The 22,822-nt window shown below is 44.7% G+C and overlaps 1 protein-coding gene across 1 annotated transcript in view; it reads left to right on the top strand.

Moving 5' to 3' along the window:
- The first annotated feature begins 658 nt into the window (after positions 1-658).
- The window catches only part of LOC124011609 (F-box only protein 40-like), a 48,138-nt gene continuing 25,974 nt past the window's right edge, over positions 659-22,822 (top strand). Inside the window, exon 1 of the mRNA XM_046325094.1 lies at positions 659-778. The gene's annotated coding sequence lies outside the window, so the exon portion shown is untranslated. The remainder of the gene's footprint in view (positions 779-22,822) is intronic.

Below are 22,822 nucleotides of genomic sequence, written 5' to 3'. Positions count from 1 at the left end.
ACTTAAGTAGGACAATAAGAAAATTGACTTCTTTAAAATGGAGATGGCCTCAATGGCACTGCCCAATGGGACACAAAGATGTGATGTTTAACTAAGTCCATGTGAGGAACACTCCATATACAGCACAGTGTCCGTCCAGTGGTTGTTTACAAAACAACTAGCATGAAAGCAAAGCTTTGATTGCCCCAGTTGGATATCAACTCCTGCCTCCCACTCTTAGTACAGTATAGCACTACCCCTCAGACAAGGCTTGCTGGCCCCTTGTAGAGCTAAAAACAACTGAATGGGTGTAAGCAATATGGCAAGCAACTCTGTCCAACCCACGAAAGCTTGCCTGCCTAACCCATGACAGTTTCCACCATGGGGAGACAGTCAGACACACTGACACTTATCATTACAGACACACTGAACTGATTGTCAACATGACATCCATGTTGAATCTATAATGCATTGAAACACTAATGAAATACGTGCAGTGGTTTCTTTCTGTCTGTCTCACGGTGTAACCTGACTCCACTGCTCCAGCGAGAGACCCCCTTCACCCTGCGGACCAGAATGCAACCTGGCTATATTTAAACTGCCCTAGTCAATCTCGTAATGAACTTTCAGGACTGTAACGCATGCAAGGATGACTGACTGACTAACCGACTGTCTGTATGACTGACTGTCTGACTGATGAGGTGACTGACTTGAATAGTTATTATAAAAGCTAATAGCTGGACCTCAGCCTCAGAGGAGAGAGAGACAAGAAGAAAGACTCCTCAGCATTCATACCCTGGTAAGACAACACTGTCAGATTAGTAAATACACTGTTCTGAACTCCTGGTTCTGGAGGGTTGCAGTCAATTGCATTTCTATTCAGACAATTCAGGAAGTAAACTGAAATTCCAATTCCATTTCTTTTCTCATATACAAGCACAGATTTTTTTTTTTTTTTGGAATTTTTGTTTATGTCCTGAATTGACTGATTTAAATGGAATTGAGGTGGTGACACTACTAAGCGTCGTTCAGTTCGCCACACTGATTTAAGACAATGCTCTAACCCTGGTTGCAGTATGAGCAGGGTTCTGTCCTAGCCCAGCACTAACACATGATATTCAGCTAATCAAGGTCTTGATGAATTAGTTGATTATTTAAATCAGGTGTGTTAGTGTTGGGTTGGGACAAATACCTCCACAAATCGCAGCTCTCTTGGACCTCAAGATATACAGATATACTGTAAATTCTGGATTGGAGGTCAATTCTGGATTGGCTCATAGCCACAGACAGACTAGATATAGACAATTTGTTGGTGCTCAATTCACACTTTTACTGGACATTTCTGGTCATAGAGAGAATTGCTTCCCAGCTACAATAGTCAAAAAACCTATTTGATTGAGTTGAAGTTATAGTATAGTTGAAGTCGTAGTCTAGTTGAAGTCGTAGTCTAGTTGAAGTTGTAGTCTAGTTGAAGTCATAGTCTAGTTGAAGTCATAGTCTAGTTGAAGTTGTAGTCTAGTTGAAGTCGTAGTCTAGTTGAAGTCGTAGTCTTGTTGAAGTTGTAGTCTAGTTGACGTCGTAGTCTAGTTGATGTTGTAGTCTAGTTGAAGTCGTAGTCTAGTTGAAGTTGTAGTCTAGTTGAAGTCGTAGTCTAGTTGAAGTTATAGTATAGTTGAAGTCATAGTATAGTTGAAGTCGTAGTCTAGTTGAAGTTGTAGTCTAGTTGAAGTCGTAGTCTAGTTGAAGTTGAAGTCGTAGTCTAGTTGAAGTTATAGTCTAGTTGAAGTTATAGTCTAGTTGAAGTTATAGTCTAGTTGAAGTTGTAGTCTAGTTGAAGTTGTAGTCTAGTTGAAGTTATAGTCTAGTTGAAGTTATAGTCTAGTTGAAGTTGTAGTCTAGTTGAAGTTGTAGTCTAGTTGAAGTTGTAGTCTAGTTGAAGTTGTAGTCTAGTTGAAGTCGTAGTCTAGTTGAAGTTGAAGTCGTAGTCTAGTTGAAGTTATAGTCTAGTTGAAGTTATAGTCTAGTTGAAGTTGTAGTCTAGTTGAAGTTGTAGTCTAGTTGAAGTTGTAGTCTAGTTGAAGTTATAGTCTAGTTGAAGTTATAGTCTAGTTGAAGTTATAGTCTAGTTGAAGTTGTAGTCTAGTTGAAGTTGTAGTCTAGTTGAAGTTGTAGTCTAGTTGAAGTCGTAGTCTAGTTGAAGTTGTAGTCTAGTTGAAGTCGTAGTCTAGTTGAAGTCGTAGTCTAGTTGAAGTCGTAGTCTAGTTGAAATCATAGTATAGTTGAAGTTATAGTATAGTTGAAGTCATAGTCTAGTTGAAGTTGTAGTCTAGTTGAAGTCGTAGTCTAGTTGAAGTCATAGTCTAGTTGAAGTTATAGTATAGTTGAAGTCGTAGTCTAGTTGAAGTCGTAGTCTAGTTGAAGTTGTAGTCTAGTTGAAGTCGTAGTCTAGTTGAAGTTGAAGTCGTAGTCTAGTTGAAGTTATAGTATAGTTGAAGTTGTAGTCTAGTTGAAGTCGTAGTCTAGTTGAAGTTATAGTATAGTTGAAGTCGTAGTCTAGTTGAAGTCGTAGTCTAGTTGAAGTCGTAGTCTAGTTGAAATCATAGTATAGTTGAAGTTATAGTATAGTTGAAGTCATAGTCTAGTTGAAGTTGTAGTCTAGTTGAAGTCGTAGTCTAGTTGAAGTCGTAGTCTAGTTGAAGTCATAGTATAGTTGAAGTCGTAGTCTAGTTGAAGTCGTAGTCTAGTTGAAGTTATAGTCTAGTTTACCTGCTGCTGTTTTCCTTTTATTTCTCCTTTTTCTCCTGACAGTTCCCTTGTAGACACAATGATAGTTTGGATTGGCTAGTGCATGTTAAAAGGAGTTGTTCCCCTCCTCTTTCCCCCTCAATATTCCTGAACAACATCTGGGACCTCAGCTGAGAACTACATTCTCTATTCTCTGTTTTCTTGGAAAAGGGGGTTTAGAAATATTAGTGTTATGCCATTGCCATTTTTTTTAAATGTCCTCCAAAAAAATTGCACAAAGTTGTCAACAGTTTCACTTGAATCACAGAGAAAAATGTATTATGATCTCTTCCTTCTGTTTAAATATTCAAGAAAGGTGTTGCTATTTTTTACAGTAAGTTACATAATATACTGTCCCCTTCACACATTGTTTAAGCAAAGTTACACAACACGTCATCTCCATTACACTTGATGTCTGGACAAAGTAACACATTGTCTGCTTCACACTTGACGTTGTGGTGGCATCTGCTTCAACGCCCACGTGCCATCCGGCAGCTCCACCAGCTCTAACCCAGGGCTTGAGTTCGACGGGGATGTCGCCATATAGAATTTGCTTCCGCCCTCAGGCAGAGGAACATCTGTATACATACCATCCACAGCCGCCACTTCCTCCCTGCCTTTAACTGGGCTGTTACGAACCCCTTTGGCCCTGCAGTCTAGGGGGATGGAAACGAGACCCGTAACATATCTCATGCAAATCATAACAGTGAAAAGGAACAGTGAGAACTAATAACCACAGACAACTTAAATCTACCATTATACACTATTGGTTTATTTTTAAACACATGGTAAAGGGGAGGGGGGAGCTGAGCTGGACCCAAGGAAAGAAATAATAAAAAATGTTTTTTAAACTAATACAGTGGGTGGTCCGCCCAGTTCTAACTAGGCTTCTTAGACAATGTTTTCCTACGGGTAATATATGACCATGGGCGACTTGGCTTGGTATCCCCTTTTCCCAACAACAAACAAACAGTCATACACCACAACAATACATACTCACAGGATAACAGACAAATGTGACATGTAGAAGCAAAAACAAAAGAGATATAGCTCAATCCAAAGAGAGAGGGAGAGAGACAGAGAGTGAGAGTTTGGGAAAACAACTGAGTGGGTTTTTAAACCAAGGGAAAGGGGATGTGATTAGGTAAGGGGAAAGGAGCAAGTGTGTCTTCTGTCGAGACTGATTAGAGAATGATGATTGCCACCTGTGAGGAGGGGAGAAGGAGAGAAAAGAAATACACGCAGGACACCTGTATCCGTAACATGGGCCATGCTGCTCCTCAGCAGAACCAGGCTGATCCTTTTCTTGTCCTTCTTCTTATGCTTCCTGTTTCAGTGTTAACAAAGTCCGGTCGGGGGACTGAAGGAGTCATCAGGTCACAATGACCAGCCTTTTTCACAATACCAGGCAAAAAAACACTCCAAGACAAACCTTCATACCATAATGTCTACACACAAACTACATCATTGTCATCATATTAGATAATGTCAGAGTCAACATAGCTACTAGAACTAATGCGTTAGTAAACCCACAATTTAATCCATGTGTAGAATCACGTGTACGGCAAGCAGTTTAGCAGTTACAATGGCGGGCCCGAAAGATTACCTTGAATTGGAAGTGTTGGATAGCCTTAGCCAGCTACGTAAAATAAATGTAACTCCTCTCTATTTGAGTCAGGTTGTTGAGTAGGTTAAATAGCTGGATTAGCTAGCGTAAGTGAAACTGAACCTGAAACAAATTATATAACGAATTATCTCTCTCTCTCTGCTGCTTCTCCTTAATTTTTTTAAACTGTTCAACTATTGTTTTTTACTCTCTTTGAGTCAACTACCCACCACATTGTATACACTGCAGTGCTAGCTAGCTGCAGCTTATGCTTTCAGTGCTAGATTCATTATCTGATCCTTTGATTGGATGGAAAACATGTCAGTTCATGCTGTGATAAGTTGGAGGACATCCTCCAGAAGTTGTCATAACTACTGTGCAAGTCTATGGAAGGGGGTGAGAACTATCAGCCTCCTAGGTTTTGTATGGAAGTTAATGTACCTAGAGGAGCTCAAAAAAAAGTTGACCTCCGGCTACATCATGGTGCTACCCTGTTGAGTCCTGTTGAGCCTGCTGTAGACCTTCATTGCAAAACAATGTGTTTTAATCAGTTATTTGGTGACATTTAGTATAGTTTGATCTAAAAAAGGATATCTTTTGAAAGTTTCACTATTAGTATTTTAATGAAATTCACTGATAAGGATAGTCCTCCACTTCCTGTTCTCAGGAGCCTACACTGACTGAGACATTGAGGAGCTGAGGGATGATACTTGTTATGTATGGTACAAAGGGCTGTATGTCGTACTGTACGTTGTAATGGTTTCCGACAGTGTGCTGCTTTACATTACATTTACATTTACATTTAAGTCATTTAGCAGACGCTCTTATCCAGAGCGACTTACAAATTGGTGCATTCACCTTATGACATCCAGTGGAACAGTCACTTTACAATAGTGCATCTAAATCTTAAGGGGGGGTGAGAGGGATTACTTATCCTATCCTAGGTATTCCTTAAAGAGGTGGGGTTTCAGGTGTCTCCGGAAGGTGGTGATTGACTCCGCTGTCCTGGCGTCGTGAGGGAGTTTGTTCCACCATTGGGGGGCCAGGGCAGCGAACAGTTTTGACTGGGCTGAGCGGGAGCTGTACTTCCTCAGTGGTAGGGAGGCGAGCAGGCCAGAGGTGGATGAACGCAGTGCCCTTGTTTGGGTGTAGGGCCTGATCAGAGCCTGGAGGTACTGAGGTGCCGTTCCCCTCACAGCTCCGTAGGCAAGCACCATGGTCTTGTAGTGGATGCGAGCTTCAACTGGAAGCCAGTGGAGAGAACGGAGGAGCGGGGTGACGTGAGAGAACTTGGGAAGGTTGAACACCAGACGGGCTGCGGCGTTCTGGATGAGTTGAAGGGGTTTAATGGCACAGGCAGGGAGCCCAGCCAACAGCGAGTTGCAGTAATCCAGACGGGAGATGACAAGTGCCTGGATTAGGACCTGCGCCGATTCCTGTGTGAGGCAGGGTCGTACTCTGCGGATGTTGTAGAGCATGAACCTACAGGAACGGGCCACCGCCTTGATGTTGGTTGAGAACGACAGGGTGTTGTCCAGGACCACGCCAAGGTTCTTGGCGCTCTGGGAGGAGGACACAATGGAGTTGTCAACCGTGATGGCGAGATCATGGAACGGGCAGTCCTTCCCCGGGAGGAAGAGCAGCTCCGTCTTGCCGAGGTTCAGCTTGAGGTGGTGATCCGTCATCCACACTGATATGTCTGCCAGACATGCAGAGATGCGATTCGCCACCTGGTCATCAAAAGGGGGAAAGGAGAAGATTAATTGTGTGTCGTCTGCATAGCAATGATAGGAGAGACCATGTGAGGTTATGACAGAGCCAAGTGACTTGGTGTATAGCGAGAGTAGGAGAGGGCCAAGAACAGAGCCCTGGGGGACACCAGTGGTGAGAGCGCGTGGTGAGGAGACAGATTCTCGCCACGCCACCTGGTAGGAGCGACCTGTCAGGTAGGACGCAATCCAAGCGTGGGCCGCGCCGGAGATGCCCAATTCGGAGAGGGTGGAGAGGAGGATCTGATGATTCACAGTATCGAAGGCAGCCGATAGATCTAGAAGGATGAGAGCAGAGGAGAGAGAGTTAGCTTTAGCAGTGCGGAGCGCCTCCGTGATACAGAGGAGAGCAGTCTCAGTTGAATGACTAGTCTTGAAACCTGACTGATTTGGATCAAGAAGGTCATTCAGAGAGAGATAGCGGGAGAGCTGGCCAAGGACGGCACGTTCAAGAGTTTTGGAGAGAAAAGAAAGAAGGGATACTGGTCTGTAATTGTTGACATCGGAGGGTTGGAGTGTAGGTTTTTTCAGAAGGGGTGCAACTCTCGCTCTCTTGAAGATGGAAGGGACGTAGCCAGCGGTCAGGGATGAGTTGATGAGCGAGGTGAGGTAAGGGAGAAGGTCTCCGGAAATGGTCTGGAGAAGAGAGGAGGGGATAGGGTCAAGCGGGCAGGTTGTTGGGCGGCCGGCCGTCACAAGACGCGAGATTTCATCTGGAGAGAGAGGGGAGAAAGAGGTCAGAGCACAGGGTAGGGCAGTGTGAGCAGAACCAGCGGTGTCGTTTGACTTAGCAAACGAGGATCGGATGTCGTCGACCTTCTTTTCAAAATGGTTGACGAAGTCATCTGCAGAGAGGGAGGAGGGGGGAGGAGGATTCAGGAGGGAGGAGAAGGTGGCAAAGAGCTTCCTAGGGTTAGAGGCAGATGCTTGGAATTTAGCGTGGTAGAAAGTGGCTTTAGCAGCAGAGACAGAGGAGGAAAATGTAGAGAGGAGGGAGTGAAAGGATGCCAGGTCCGCAGGGAGGCGAGTTTTCCTCCATTTCCGCTCGGCTGCCCGGAGCCCTGTTCTGTGAGCTCGCAATGAGTCATCGAGCCACGGAGCGGGAGGGGAGGACCGAGCCGGCCTGGAGGATAGGGGACATAGAGAGTCAAAGGATGCAGAGAGGGAGGAGAGGAGGGTTGAGGAGGCAGAATCAGGAGATAGGTTGGAGAAGGTTTGAGCGGAGGGAAGAGATGATAGGATGGAAGAGGAGAGAGTAGCGGGGGAGAGAGAGCGAAGGTTGGGACGGCGCGATACCATCCGAGTAGGGGCAGTGTTGGAGGTGTTGGATGAGAGCGAGAGGGAAAAGGATACAAGGTAGTGGTCGGAGACATGGAGGGGAGTTGCAATGAGGTTAGTGGAAGAACAGCATCTAGTAAAGATGAGGTCGAGCGTATTGCCTGCCTTGTGAGTAGGGGGGGGAAGGTGAGAGGGTGAGGTCAAAAGAGGAGAGGAGTGGAAAGAAGGAGGCAGAGAGGAAAGAGTCAAAGGTAGACGTGGGGAGGTTAAAGTCGCCCAGAACTGTGAGAGGTGAGCCGTCCTCAGGAAAGGAGCTTATCAAGGCATCAAGCTCATTGATGAACTCTCCGAGGGAACCTGGAGGGCGATAAATGATAAGGATGTTAAGCTTGAAAGGGCTGGTAACTGTGACAGCATGGAATTCAAAGGAGGCGATAGACAGATGGGTAAGGGGAGAAAGAGAGAGAATGACCACTTGGGAGAGATGAGGATCCCGGTGCCACCACCCCGCTGACCAGAAGCTCTCGGGTGTGCGAGAACACGTGGGCGGACGAAGAGAGAGCAGTAGGAGTAGCAGTGTTGTCTGTGGTGATCCATGTTTCCGTCAGTGCCAAGAAGTCAAGGGACTGGAGGGAGGCATAGGCTGAGATGAACTCTGCCTTGTTGACCGCAGATTGGCAGTTCCAGAGGCTACCGGAGACCTGGAACTCCACGTGGGTCGTGCGCGCTGGGACCACCAGAGTAGGGTGGCCGCGGCCACGCGGTGTGGAGCGTTTGTATGGTCTGTGCAGAGAGGAGAGAACAGGGATAAACAGACACATAGTTGACAGGCTACAGAAGAGGCTACGCTAATGCAAAGGAGATTGGAATGACAAGTGGACTACACGTCTCGAATGTTCAGAAAGTTAAGCTACGTAGCAAGAATCTTATAGACTAAAATGATTAAAATGATACAGTACTGCTGAAGTAGGCTAGCTGGCAGTGGATGCGTTGTTGACACTACACTAATCAAGTCGTTCCGTTGAGTGTAATAGTCTCTACAGTGCTGCTATTCGGGGGCTAGCTGGCTAGCTAGTAGTGTTGTTTACATTACGTTGCGTTAAAAGAACGACAATAGCTGGCTAGCGAACCTAGGAAATCGCTCTAGACTACACAATTATCTTTGATACAAAGACGGCTATGTAGCTAGCTATGTAGCTAGCTACGATCAAACAAATCAAACCGTTGTACTGTAATGAAATGAAGTGAAAATGTGATACTACCTGTGAATGCGACCGGGTTGTTGAGTTCTATTCAGAAGACGTTGGCTAGCGTTGGCTAGCTAGCAGAGTCTCATACGTTAAGGACGACAAATAGCTGGCTAGCTAACCTCGGTAAATTAAGATAATCACTCTAAGACTACACACTCTAAACCTAAACAACACAATTATCTTGGATACGAAGACAGCAAAGACAGCTATGTAGCTAGCTAACACTACACTAATCAAGTCGTTCAGTTGAGTGTAATAGTTTCTCCAGTGCAGCTAATCAGTGGACGTTAGCTAGCTGGCTAGTGAAGACTACGTTAGGACGGCGAAATACGATAATTACGCAATTATCTTTGATACAAAGACGGCTATGTAGCTAGCTGAGAAGAAATTGCTAAGATTAGACAAATCAAACCGTTGTGCAATAATGAAATATAATGAAATGTAATGAAATGTAATGAACAAGTTATACTACCCGCGGGAGCGAAGTGCCAATGCGACCACTCGCTCCAACCCGGAAGTACTATGAATGGGTTTTCAGAATTAGTGGCACATTTCATAAAACTTCAGAGTGATATACAATATTAAACTGTGGAGATGTGTTCTTCTACAACTAAGCTATTTACACTGGTTCCTCAATTAAATGTTAAAGGGGGCAGGCAAACGGCAAGTCAAAGGCAGGCAGAGATCAGTAATCCAGAGAAGAGTCCAAAAGGTACAGAACGGCAGGCAGCCTCAGGGTCAGGGCAGGCAGTGGTCAATAATCCAGGGTGGTGTGACAAGTTACAGAACGGTACGCAGGCTCAAGATCGGGGCAGGCAGAATGATCAAAACTGGGAAAAATAAAAAACAGGAACTAGAGAAATGCAGGAGCACAGGAAAAACACTGGCAGGCTTGACAAAACAAAATGAACTGGCAAAAGACAAACAGAGAACACAAGTATAAATACACTGGGGATAATGAGAAAGATGGGTGACACCTGGAGGGGGTGGAGACAAGCACAAAGACAGGTGAAACAGATCAGGGTGCGACCGTTTGAGTTCGATGGTGGCACATTGTAGTAAATTGCATGATTCTGTCATTGCACCCCAGAATCAGAAGGGGAAGTTGCTGATCTATCGGTAGTCTAAACTGTGGCACAAATTGACTATCTTTTTGTAAATTCATGGAGGTGTGAATGTTTTAGTCCGGTTTGTAATTTCCCATTGTAATAATTCTGACAGACAAATTTCAAACTCCAACCATCATTTATTTTACTTTATAACATTCCCAGAAGGCATGGATTATTATAACCTAATGAAAATTAAACCTGGTAATATAATTTAATTTACTGCAGGCCTAAAAAATATGGGTTTAACCTTCAGAATGAATGATTATATTGAAGATCGAAGCCGCCTCAATGACTTCCGAGAGCCAATCCGTTATCCAACAAAATAATATATCTATACCTTGTTTTTATGACCACAAATACTAGGCTATTGTTCCTCTTTTCCTGCATTGATTAATTTGTCTGCTTGTCTATTTAACATTTGGATAAAAAGAACACATGCCATGAATTGAGAACAGATGTCTTTTTTTCACAATACAATTTGTGCTACAGTTTGACAACTCAAATCACTTTAAAAATCCTTCTAATATTAGACAACAAATAAATATACTAAAACAATAACTTAAAAAAAGGTCCATTCATCACTAGATTTCTTCAAATTACTGTGCAGGAAAAGGATGTCATTCAACGTGTCTGGTTGCAGGCTTGCAGCTGGCATCTCCCTGAAACCACAGATCCATCTGAAGGTGACACTTTATCCACCGTGCCTGGTCCCAGGCTGACAGCTGGCTTCTCCCTGAAACCACACATCCATCTGAAGGTGACACTTTATCCACCGTGCCTGGTCCCAGGCTGACAGCTGGCTTCTCTCTGAAACCACACATCCATCTGAAGGTGACTCTTTATCCACCGTGCCTGGTCCCAGGCTGACAGCTGGCTTCTCTCTGAAACCACACATCCATCTGAAGGTGACTCTTTATCCATGGTGCCTGGTTCCAGGCTCACAGCTGGCTTCTCTCTGAAACCACACATCCATCTGAAGGTGACTCTTTGTCCACCATGTCTGGTCCCAGGCTCGCAGCTGGCTTCTCTCTGAAACCACACATCCATCTGAAGGTGACTCTTTATCCACCATGTCTGGTCCCAGGCTAGCAGCTGACTTCTCCCTGAAACCACACATCCATCTAAAGGTGACTCTTTGTCCACCATGTCTGGTCCCAGGCTAGCAGCTGACTTCTCTCTGAAACCACACATCCATCTGAAGGTGGCTCTTTATCCACCGTGTCTGGCCCCAAGCTAGCAGCTGACTTCTCTCTGAAACCACACATCCATCTGAAGGCGACTCTTTATCCACCGTGCCTGGTCCCAGGCTGACAGCTGGCTTCTCCTTGAAATCACACATCCATCTGAAGCTGACTCTTTATCCACCGTGCCTGGTTCCAGGCTGACAGCTGGCTTCTCTCTGAAACAACACATCCATCTGAAGGTGACTCTTTATCCACCGTGCTTGGTCCCAGGCTGACAGCTGGCTTCTCTCTGAAACAACACATCCATCTGAAGGTGACTCTTTATCCACCGTGCCTGGTTCCAGGCTGACAACTGGCTTCTCTCTGAAACAACACATCCATCTGAAGGCGACTCTTTATCGTTTGGAACCACACAATTACCAGATGGACAGTAGGCCTCTTGAAGAGATCATGAAAATTCACAATAGCTGGCCTTATGTTTTCTGCAGTTTTCAGCTGCAGTATCACCTTTTTCGAAAATCGTCAGTCCACATGTCAAGTATAATTGCGCCAATGTATTTACCCAAGTTCTCTCATCATTGAATCACATCTGGACCTCATTACCTCCCCTTTGTAAGTCCTTTCCTTTTGTTCTTTCTTCAGTTGGTATTGTGTTCATGTTGACTCACTTCTGTTATGCTCTCTTGTTTGTTGTTTTCATTAAACGTTTTACCTGCACCTGCTTCTCGACTCACAGCGTCAACATTACATGTGGTCAGTCAGAGTTGACTACTGTTGTAAAGAGTAGCCTAATGGCCAAAAACATGCATCTGATGCTTAAGTACTCTAAAGTTTTACATTTCTAACTCAATATCACAGACCAGATTTGCCCTAAGGAAAAATGTATCCACCTGTAGAAATATATTTATTTATTATAATCCACATAATATTTCAAATTAAATTAGCTGTAGTGAGAGGAGAGTCTGCATGCTAAAGACAATCAGAAAGAATGTGTCTTTAACGTACATTATAATATAACTTATTTTGAACAAACGCCAGGAATGACTGAGCCCTATGCTGTTTCTGCTTCTGTTGCCTATTTGAGTTTTTGTTTAATATCCTACTGATTCTGTGATTAGCAAGCCTCATGCAATCGCAAAATGTTGGATCAAGCAATTTCACAAATCCGTCTGTTTTTAAACTTTGTTATGCTGTATTAAAGACTTTACAATTTGTTTTCATTAGAACAGACTCGGCGGTATTACTTATACTTTATGTAGTATTGTTTAAACTGTTCCATATCTCTTGTGCTTTTGACAATGATTTTAAATGAGGCCTAATTCACATGCCTAAAATACTTACAGTATATCCACTAAGCTAATAAATAATCACATGTTTCCTTTTGAGTATGTTATTTTAATTTATTACTTTGGAATACATGCAAAAGCGATTTGGAGTTGTTGAACAAGAGTGACAAAATGTATTATAATTCCATTTGAATTAACTGAATGATAAGGACAAAGAAGAAGAGTGTGATTGAATTTAGAACAAAAACTTTTATTTTGTTTCTACTTTGTCAGAAAAAAGCTGTAACTTGTAGCCGTAGCTTATTACTTACTAAACCTTACAATTACACTGTACGGTTTTTATTCTAAGAGAAACAAAACTGGTCTGTTATATTCCATTATATTCTCAAAATATGTGTTGACTGAATATAAGCAAATGTTGTTTACTAAATTAACAAGTTGATGTCAAAGCCATAAAGCCTCTGCTACTAAGCACATCTAATCATATCTACAGTATATACAGTATATGCAAAGGAGGTAGGATATGAGAGGTAAGGCAATAAATAGGCCATGGTGGCAAAGTAATTACAATAAAGCAATTAAACACTGGAATGGTAGGATGTGCAAGTTGAGATACTTGGGTGCAAAGGAGCAAGATAAATAAATAAATAAATAAATACAGTATGGGGATGAGGATGAGGTAGAATGGATGGGCTATTTACAGATGGGCAATGTACAGATGCAGTGATCTGTGAGCTGCTCTGACAGCTGGTGCTTAAAGCTAGTGAGGGAGGTAAGAGTCTCCAGCTTCAGAGACTTTTGCAGTTTGTTCCAGCCATTGGCAGCAGAGAACTGGAAGGAGAGGTGGCTAAAGGAAGAATTGGCTTTGGGGGTGACCAGTGAGAAATACGGGTGGGTGCTGCTAAGGTGACCAGTGAGCTGAGATAAGGCGGGGCTTTACCTAGCAGAGACTTGTTGATGACCTGGAGCCAGTGGGTTTGGCGACGAGTATGAAGCGAGGGCCAGCCAACGAGATCATACAGGTTGCAGTGGTGGGTAGTATATGGGGCTTTGGTGACAAACGGATGGCACTGTGATAGACTGCATCCAATTTGTTGAGTAGAGTGTTGGTGGCTATTTTGTAAATGACATTGCCGAAGTCGAGGATCGGTAGGATGGTCAGTTTTACGAGGGTATGTTTGGCATGTTGAGAGAAGGATGCTTTGTGGCGAAAAAGGAAGCCGATTCTAGATTTAATTTTGGGTTGGAGATGTTTGATGTGATTCTGAAAGGAGAGTCTACAGTCTAACCAGACACCTAGGTATTTGTAGTTGTCCACCTATTCTAAGTCAGAACCGTCCAGAGTAGTGATGCTGGACGGGCGGGCAGGTGCGGACAGCGATCGGTTGAAGAGCATGCATTTAGTTTTACCTACATTTAAGAGCAGTTGGAGGCCACGGAAGGTACCTTGGCACCTTGGCCTCTGCTCTGGATTATCGACCCCTGCCTGCCTTGACATGTCGTTTGTCTGCCCCTGTGGTTATAATAAACATTGGTACATCACACAGTCTTCACTTGGGTCTTACCTTGATTCATGATAGTAGGTGTTTTATTTATGACATTTACTTGTGAAATGTTACCGACTAGATAACAATAGAAAGACTAATCTGGTGGTATTGGCAGAGAGTCAGGCAAAGAATGGAGTGAAAGTGCACTGTACAGTAAGTACGCAACAACACTGTGGGATAGGTGTAAATGGTTTAGCAACCTTTACAATAAATTGGAATACAAAAGAAGCCATCCACCCTTGATGGGCTATCAGCAGGTCAATAGACTCTAATTGAGTTTAAATGTATTAATGGCTATTTGCAAGGCATGTCACTTCACTCATCTCTTTGCACAGCCCACCACATAAACTTTTCTAACCACATCTGGATGGATCCATAAAGAGTTACTGTGGGAATAAATATCACTGAATGACAGAAATATTGGAATAAAGTAGGCTAATCGCAACAAATTGTTGCTTACTGAAACACCCAAAGTCATCCCAATCGTTATAATAGGATTTGAAGCAATCGCCTACCCTCGTGTGGTCAACTATTTCAGCACTGTTTCGCGCTGCTTTGAGACAAGCTTGGGGACTGGTCTTGTTTTTGGTCTACCTTTATTTACCTAGGAAAGTCAGTTAAGAACTGATTCTTGTTTACAATGATGGCCTACAAGTACCAATCAATCAGATTTTGATTTTCACAGAATCTCGGTTTGGGTATGGGTTAGCCTACGATTAGAGTGTGGAAATGTTAGGATAAATTTGCTCTTCACTTGCAGTCGCTTAACAGCCTAGGCCTACTTCTGAATGGTCACGTTGTACAGTTCCTTGAGGGCCATTGTGGTATCGGTGTCACGTTCTGACCTTAGTTCCTTTATTATGTTTTTGTGTTAGTTTCGTCAGGGCGTGAGTTGGGGTGGGTAGTCTATGTTCTTTTTTCTATGTTGTGTTTATGTGTTTGGCCTGGTATGGTTCTCAATCAGAGGCAGGTGTCGTTCATTGTCTCTGTTTGAGAATCATACATAGGTAGCCTGTTTTCCCCATTTTAGTTGTGGGTGATTGTTTCTGTCTCTGTCTCTACCAGACATAACTGTTTAGTTTTTGTTCGTTCTCCTTGTTATTTTGTTTTTGCTGTTAATTGTTAATAAATTATTCAACATGGACACGTACTACGCTGCATATTGGTCTGATCCTTCATACTCCTCATCAGAGGAAGACGAATATCGTTACAATCGGCTTGAGGGGGATATACACGGCTGTGACAATAACCAACGAGAATTCTCTTGGGAGATAATACGTTCGGCGATTGATTGTGAGGAATTCTAGGTCAGGTGAACAAAAGGACTTGAGTTATTGTATGTTGTTACACTTACAACATGAGTGGTTAATCATGAAACATACACCCTGCCCTTCTTCTTCCCGGAGAGATGTTAATTTCTGTCTGTGAAAAGCACAAAGAATCCTGGTACCGACTCTGACAGCATATCCGGACAGAGCCATGTTTCTATGAAACAGAGTATGTTAAAATTCCTGATCTCTCTCTGGAAAGCAACCATTGCCCTAATTTCGTCTACCTTGTTATCTAGAGGCTGGACATTAGTGAGTAATATACTTGGAAGCGGTGGGTGGTGTGCGCGCCTCCAATTTCTGATCAGAAGGCCGCTTTGTCTACCTCTGCTGCAACGAAGTTGTTTTGGGTCAACTTCTGGAATTAGTTCCAATGCCCTGGTTGGTTCGGACAAAGGATCCGCTTCGGGAAAGTCGTATTCCTGATAATAAGTAAGTAAGTTAAGTTGGTAAGTTGATGTCTCTCTGATATCCAATAGTTCTTCCCGGCTGTATGTAATAACACTTAAGGTTTTCTGGGCTAACAACGTAAGCAATAATACATTTTAAAAAATACTGCAAAGCTTCCTAAAGACTATAAACGAGGTGGCCTTCTCTGTCGGCGCCATTTTAGGCAATACAACAATATTGAGAAAAGAGTACATGTAAAAAGTATATATATTCTGTACTTACATTGATTTGGGCTGTATTTTATAATGTGGATTACAGGTGGATATCCTTGATCTAGAAAATGATGAAAAAACACTGCCTGAAACAAAACTTTGTAATTGATAGACATTTAATCCTACAACTGGAAGGTTTCAAATACTAATGTTAATTAGATAGATAGCTAGTTATTCTACTCGTCAAGGCCTTTTTAAACAGAAAAGAAAACTCGGCTGTTTACAGCTAGCGCTAGACAACTGTCTCCTTGGTTGCTAACATTGACTAGCTAGGTCAAAGCAATGTAAAATACCAGTCAAAAGTTTGGAAACACCTACTCATTCAATAGTTTTTCTTTATTTGTACTATTTTCTACATTGTAGAAAAAGAGTGAAACATCCAAACTATGAAATAACACATAAAATCATGTAGTAACCAAAAAATTGTTATTAAACAAATCAAAATGTATTTCATATTTTAGATTCTTCGAAGTAGCCACGCTTTGCCTTTGACAGCTTTGCACACTCTTGGCATTATCTCAACTAGCTTCACCTGGAAGGCTTTTCCAACAGTCTTGAAGGAGTTCCCACATATGCTGAACACTTGTTGGCTGCTTCTCCTTCACTCTGCGGTCCAACTCATCCCAAACCATCTCAAATGGGTTGAGGTTGGATGATTGTAGAGGCCAGGTCATATGATGCAGCACTCCATCACTCTCCTTCTTTGTCAAATAGCCATTATACAGCCTGGAGGTATGTTGGGTCATTGTCCTGTTGAAAAACAAATGATAGTCCCACTAAACGCAAGCCAGATGTTTTGGCGTATCGCCAGAGAATGCTTTGGTAGCCATGCTGGTTAAGTGTGCCTTGAATTCTATATAAATCACAGACAGTGTCATCAGCAAAGCACCCCCACACCATCACACCTCCTCCTCCGTGCTTCACGGTGGAAACTACACATGCAGAGATCATCCATTCACCTACTCTGAATCACAAAGACACGGCAGTTGTAACCAAAAATCTCAAATTTGGACTCATCAGACGAAAGGACAGATTTCCACCGGTTTATTTTCCATTGCTTGTGTTTCTTGGCCCAAGAAAGTCTCTTCTTATTATTGGTGTCCTTTAGTAGTGATTTCTTTGCAGCATTTCGACCATGAAAGCCTGATTTACGCGGTCTCCTCTGAACAGTTAATGTTGAGATGTGTCTGTTGAACTCTGTGAAGCATTTATTTGGGCTGCAATTTCTGAGGCTGGTAACTTTAATGAACTTATCTATAGCTGACATAACTCTGGGTCATCCTTTCCTGTGGCAGTTGTCATGAGAGCCAGTTTCATCATAGCACTTGACGGTTTTTGTGTCTGCACTTAAAATAAACTTTCAAAGTTCTTGAAATGTTCCATATTGACTGACTTTAATGTCTTTGCTTATTTGAGCTGTTCTTGCTATAATATGGACTTATGGTCTTTATCAAATAGTCATATCTTCTGTATACCATCAATACAACAACTGATTGGTTCAAACGCATTAAGGAAAGAAATTTCACAAATGAACTTTTAAGAAGGCACACCTGTTAATTGAAATGCATTCCAGGTGACTACCTCATGAAGCTAGTTAAGAGAAAGACAAAAGTGTGCAAAGCTGTCAGAGGCAAAGGGTGGCTACTTTGAAAAATGTTTTTTACATTTTTTTTTATCACTGTTTTGAACAAATCAGTTGGAAGGGCATTTGATTTCCACGGGAGTGCACGTTTCTTTCACCAGACCTCCTATTTGTGCACGTGCGTGTGCCGGCACAATTATTTTAATGGGTAAAGACCATAAGCAGCGTCAGAGTGTTATGCAGGTGAATGAGGACCCAAAAGCGACTTGGCGAAAACAGAGTCTTTAATCCAGTTAAAGGAAATAGCAATACTCCTAGACAAATCGGAGCGGTAAATAAAGCATAAAAAAAACAATTCCACTCGTAATCACGAGAACTGACTGGAGACTCGATAATAAACTGCAGGTTGCCTCGGGAAGGCACTTGACCGTAGCAGACTCAGACACCTGCTCACCACGCAGCATCTGAGGGAAACACGACACGACAGGGCGATACAAAGACACAGCACGGTGAACAATATACAAGGATCAGACAGGGCAGAAACGGAAAACAAGGGGAGAAATAGGGACTCTAATCAGGGGAAAAGATAGGGAACAGGTGTGGGAAGACTAAATGATTGATTAGGGGAATAGGAACAGCTGGGAGCAGGAACGGAACGATAGAGAGAAGAGAGAGAGGAAGGGAGAGAGAAAAAGGGGAACGAACCTAAAAAGACCAGCAGGGGGAAAACGAACAGAAGGAAAAGCAAAATGACAAGACAATATAAGACAAAACATGACAGTACCCCCCCACTCACCGAGCGCCTCCTGGCGCACTCGAGGAGGAATCCTGGCGGCAACGGAGGAAATCATCAATCAGTGAACGGTCCAGCACGTCCCGAGATGGAACCCAACTCCTCTCCTCAGGACCGTAACCCTCCCAATCCACTAAGTATTGGTGACCCCGTCCCCGAGAACGCATGTCCATGATCCTACGTACCTTGTAAATAGGTGCGCTCTCGACAAGGACGGGAGGGGGGAAGACGAACGGGGGTGCGAAGAAAGGGCTTGACACAGGAGACATGGAAGACAGGATGGACGCGACGAAGATGTCGCGGAAGAAGCAGTCGCACAGCGACAGGATTGACGACCTGGGAGACACGGAACGGACCAATGAACCGCGGAGTCAACTTACGAGAAGCTGTCGTAAGAGGAAGGTTGCGAGTGGAAAGCCACACTCTCTGGCCGCAACAATACCTTGGACTCTTAATCCTACGTTTATTGGCGGCTCTCACAGTCTGTGCCCTGTAACGGCAAAGTGCAGACCTCACCCTCCTCCAGGTGCGCTCACAACGTTGGACAAACGCTTGAGCGGATGGAACGCTGGACTCGGCAAGCTGGGATGAGAACAGAGGAGGCTGGTAACCCAGACTACTCTGAAACGGAGATAACCCGGTAGCAGACGAAGGAAGCGAGTTGTGAGCGTATTCTGCCCAGGGAGCTGTTCTGCCCAAGACGCAGGGTTTCTGAAAGAAAGGCTGCGTAGTATGCGACCAATCGTCTGATTGGCCCTCTCTGCTTGACCGTTAGACTGGGGATGAAACCCGGAAGAGAGACTGACGGACGCACCAATCAAACGACAGAACTCCCTCCAAAACTGTGACGTGAATTGCGGACCTCTGTCTGAAACGGCGTCTAACGGGAGGCCATGAATTCTGAACACATTCTCGATGATGATTTGTGCCGTCTCCTTAGCGGAAGGAAGTTTAGCGAGAGGAATGAAATGTGCCGCCTTAGAGAACCTATCAACAACCGTAAGAATCACAGTCTTCCCCGCAGACAAAGGCAGACCGGTAATGAAGTCTAGGGCGATGTGAGACCATGGTCGAGAAGGAATGGGGAGCGGTCTGAGACGACCGGCAGGAGGAGAGTTACCTGACTTAGTCTGCGCGCAGTCCGAACAAGCAGCCACGAAACGGCGCGTGTCACGCTCCTGAGTCGGCCACCAAAAGAGCTGGCGAATAGAAGCAAGAGTGCCTCGAACACCGGGATGACCAGCTAACTTGGCAGAGTGAGCCCACTGAAGAACAGCCAGACGAGTGGAAACAGGAACGAAAAGAAGGTTACTAGGACAAGCGCGCGGCGACGCAGTGTGCGTGAGTGCTTGCTTAACCTGTCTTTCAATTCCCCAGACTGTCAACCCGACAACACGCCCATAAGGAAGAATCCCCTCGGGATCAGTAGAAGCCACAGAAGAACTAAAAAGACGGGATAAGGCATCAGGCTTGGTGTTCTTGCTACCCGGACGGTAAGAAATCACAAACTCGAAACGAGCGAAAAATAACGCCCAACGAGCTTGACGAGCATTAAGTCGTTTGGCAGAACGGATGTACTCAAGGTTCTTATGGTCTGTCCAAACGACAAAAGGAACGGTCGCCCCCTCCAACCACTGTCGCCATTCGCCTAGGGCTAAGCGGATGGCGAGCAGTTCGCGGTTACCCACATCATAGTTGCGTTCAGATGGCGACAGGCGATGAGAAAAATAAGCGCAAGGATGAACCTTATCGTCAGACTGGAAGCGCTGGGATAGAATGGCTCCCACGCCTACCTCTGAAGCGTCAACCTCGACAATGAATTGTCTAGTGACGTCAGGAGTAACGAGGATAGGAGCGGACATAAAACGTTCTTTTAGAAGATCAAAAGCTCCCTGGGCGGAACCGGACCACTTAAAACACGTCTTGACAGAAGTAAGAGCTGTGAGAGGGGCAGCAACTTGACCGAAATTACGAATGAAACGCCGATAGAAATTAGCGAAACCTAGAAAGCGCTGCAACTCGACACGTGACCTTGGAACGGGCCACTCACTGACAGCTTGGACCTTAGCGGAATCCATCTGAATGCCTTCAGCGGAAATAACGGAACCGAGAAAAGTAACGGAGGAGACATGAAAAGAGCACTTCTCAGCCTTCACGTAGAGACAATTCTCTAAAAGGCGCTGGAGAACACGTCGAACGTGCTGAACATGAATCTCGAGTGACGGTGAAAAAATCAGGATATCGTCAAGGTAGACAAAAACAAAGATGTTCAGCATGTCTCTCAGAACATCATTAACTAATGCCTGAAAAACAGCTGGCGCATTGGCGAGACCAAACAGCAGAACCCGGTACTCAAAATGCCCTAACGGAGTGTTAAACGCCGTTTTCCACTCGTCCCCCTCTCTGATGCGCACGAGATGGTAAGCGTTACGAAGGTCCAACTTAGTAAAGCACCTGGCTCCCTGCAGAATCTCGAAGGCTGATGACATAAGGGGAAGCGGATAACGATTCTTAACCGTTATGTCATTCAGCCCTCGATAATCCACGCAGGGGCGCAGAGTACCGTCCTTTTCTTAACAAAAAAAAACCCCGCCCCGGCCGGAGAGGAAGAAGGCACTATGGTACCGGCGTCAAGAGACACAGACAAATAATCCTCGAGAGCCTTACGTTCGGGAGCCGACAGAGAGTATAGTCTACCCCGAGGAGGAGTGGTCCCCGGAAGGAGATCAATACTACAATCATACGACCGGTGAGGAGGAAGGGAGTTGGCTCGGGACCGACTGAAGACCGTGCGCAGATCATGATATTCCTCCGGCACTCCTGTCAAATCGCCAGGTTCCTCCTGAGAAGTGGGGACAGAAGAAATGGGAGGGATGGCAGACATTAAACACTTCACATGACAAGAAACGTTCCAGGATAGGATAGAATTACTAGACCAATTAATAGAAGGATTATGACATACTAGCCAGGGATGACCCAAAACAACAGGTGTAAAAGGTGAACGAAAAATCAAAAAAGAAATAGTCTCACTGTGGTTACCAGATACTGTGAGGGTTAAAGGTAGTGTCTCAAATCTGATACTGGGAAGATGACTACCATCTAAGGCGAACATGGGCGTAGGCTTGTCTAACTGTCTGAAAGGAATGTCATGTTTCCGAGCCCATGCTTCGTCCATGAAACAACCCTCAGCCCCAGAGTCTATCAAGGCACTGCATGTAGCACCCGAACCGGTCCAGCGTAGATGGACCGACATAGTAGTACAGGATCTAGATGGAGAGACCTGAGTAGTAGCGCTCACCAGTAGCCCTCCGCTTACTGATGAGCTCTGGCTTTTACTGGACATGAATTGACAAATTGTCCATCAAATCCGCAATAGAGGCACAGGCGGTCGGTGATCCTCCGTTCCCTCTCCTTAGTCGAGATGCGAATACCTCCCAGCTGCATGGGCTCAGTCTCTGAGCCAGAGGAGGGAGATGGTTGCGATGCGGAGCAGGGAAACACCGTTGACGCGAGCTCTCTTCCACGAGCTTGGTGACGAAGATCTACCCGTCGTTCTATGCGGATGGCGAGAGCAATCAAAGAGTCCACACTGGAAGGAACCTCCCGGGAGAGAATCTCATCTTTAACCACTGCGTGGAGTCCCTCCAGAAAACGAGCGAGCAGCGCCGGCTCGTTCCAGTCACTAGAGGCAGCAAGAGTGCGAAACTCTATAGAGTAATCCGTTATGGATCGATCACCTTGGCATAGGGAAGCCAGGGCCCTAGAAGCCTCCCTACCAAAAACTGAACGGTCAAAAACCCGAATCATCTCCTCTTTAAAGTTCTGGTAATTGTTTGAACAATCAGCCCTTGCCTCCCAGATAGCTGTGCCCCACTCTCGAGCCCGGCCAGTAAGGAGTGAAATGACGTAAGCAACCCGAGCTCTCTCTCTAGAGTATGTGTTGGGTTGGAGAGAGAACACAATATCACACTGGGTGAGAAAGGAGCGGCACTCCTTGGGCTGCCCGGAGTAGCAAGGTGGGTTATTAACCCTAGGTTCCGGAGACTCGGCAGACCAGGAAGTAACAGGTGGCACGAGACGAAGACTCTGGAACTGTCCAGAGAGGTCGGAAACCTGAGCGGCCAGGTTCTCCATGGCATGACGAGCAGCAGACAATTCCTGCTCGTGTCTGCCGAGCATGGCTCCTTGGATCTCGACGGCAGTGTTACGAGCGTCTGTAGTCGCTGGGTCCATTCTTTGGTCGGATCCTTCTGTTATGCAGGTGAATGAGGACCCAAAAGCGACTTGGCGAAAACAGAGTCTTTAATCCAGTTAAAGGAAATAGCAATACTCCTAGACAAATCGGAGCGGTAAATAAAGCATAAAAAACAATTCCACTCGTAATCACGAGAACTGACTGGAGACTCGATAATAAACTGCAGGTTGCCTCGGGAAGGCACTTGACCGTAGCAGACTCAGACACCTGCTCACCACGCAGCATCTGAGGGAAACACGACACGACAGGGCGATACAAAGACACAGCACGGTGAACAATATACAAGGATCCGACAGGGCAGAAACGGAAAACAAGGGGAGAAATAGGGACTCTAATCAGGGGAAAAGATAGGGAACAGGTGTGGGAAGACTAAATGATTGATTAGGGAAATAGGAACAGCTGGGAGCAGG

This window comes from Oncorhynchus gorbuscha, linkage group LG01, assembly GCF_021184085.1.
Source record: "Oncorhynchus gorbuscha isolate QuinsamMale2020 ecotype Even-year linkage group LG01, OgorEven_v1.0, whole genome shotgun sequence".
Classification (NCBI taxonomy): Eukaryota; Metazoa; Chordata; class Actinopteri; order Salmoniformes; family Salmonidae; genus Oncorhynchus; species Oncorhynchus gorbuscha.
This window is presented reverse-complemented; position numbering and strand designations above follow the sequence as displayed.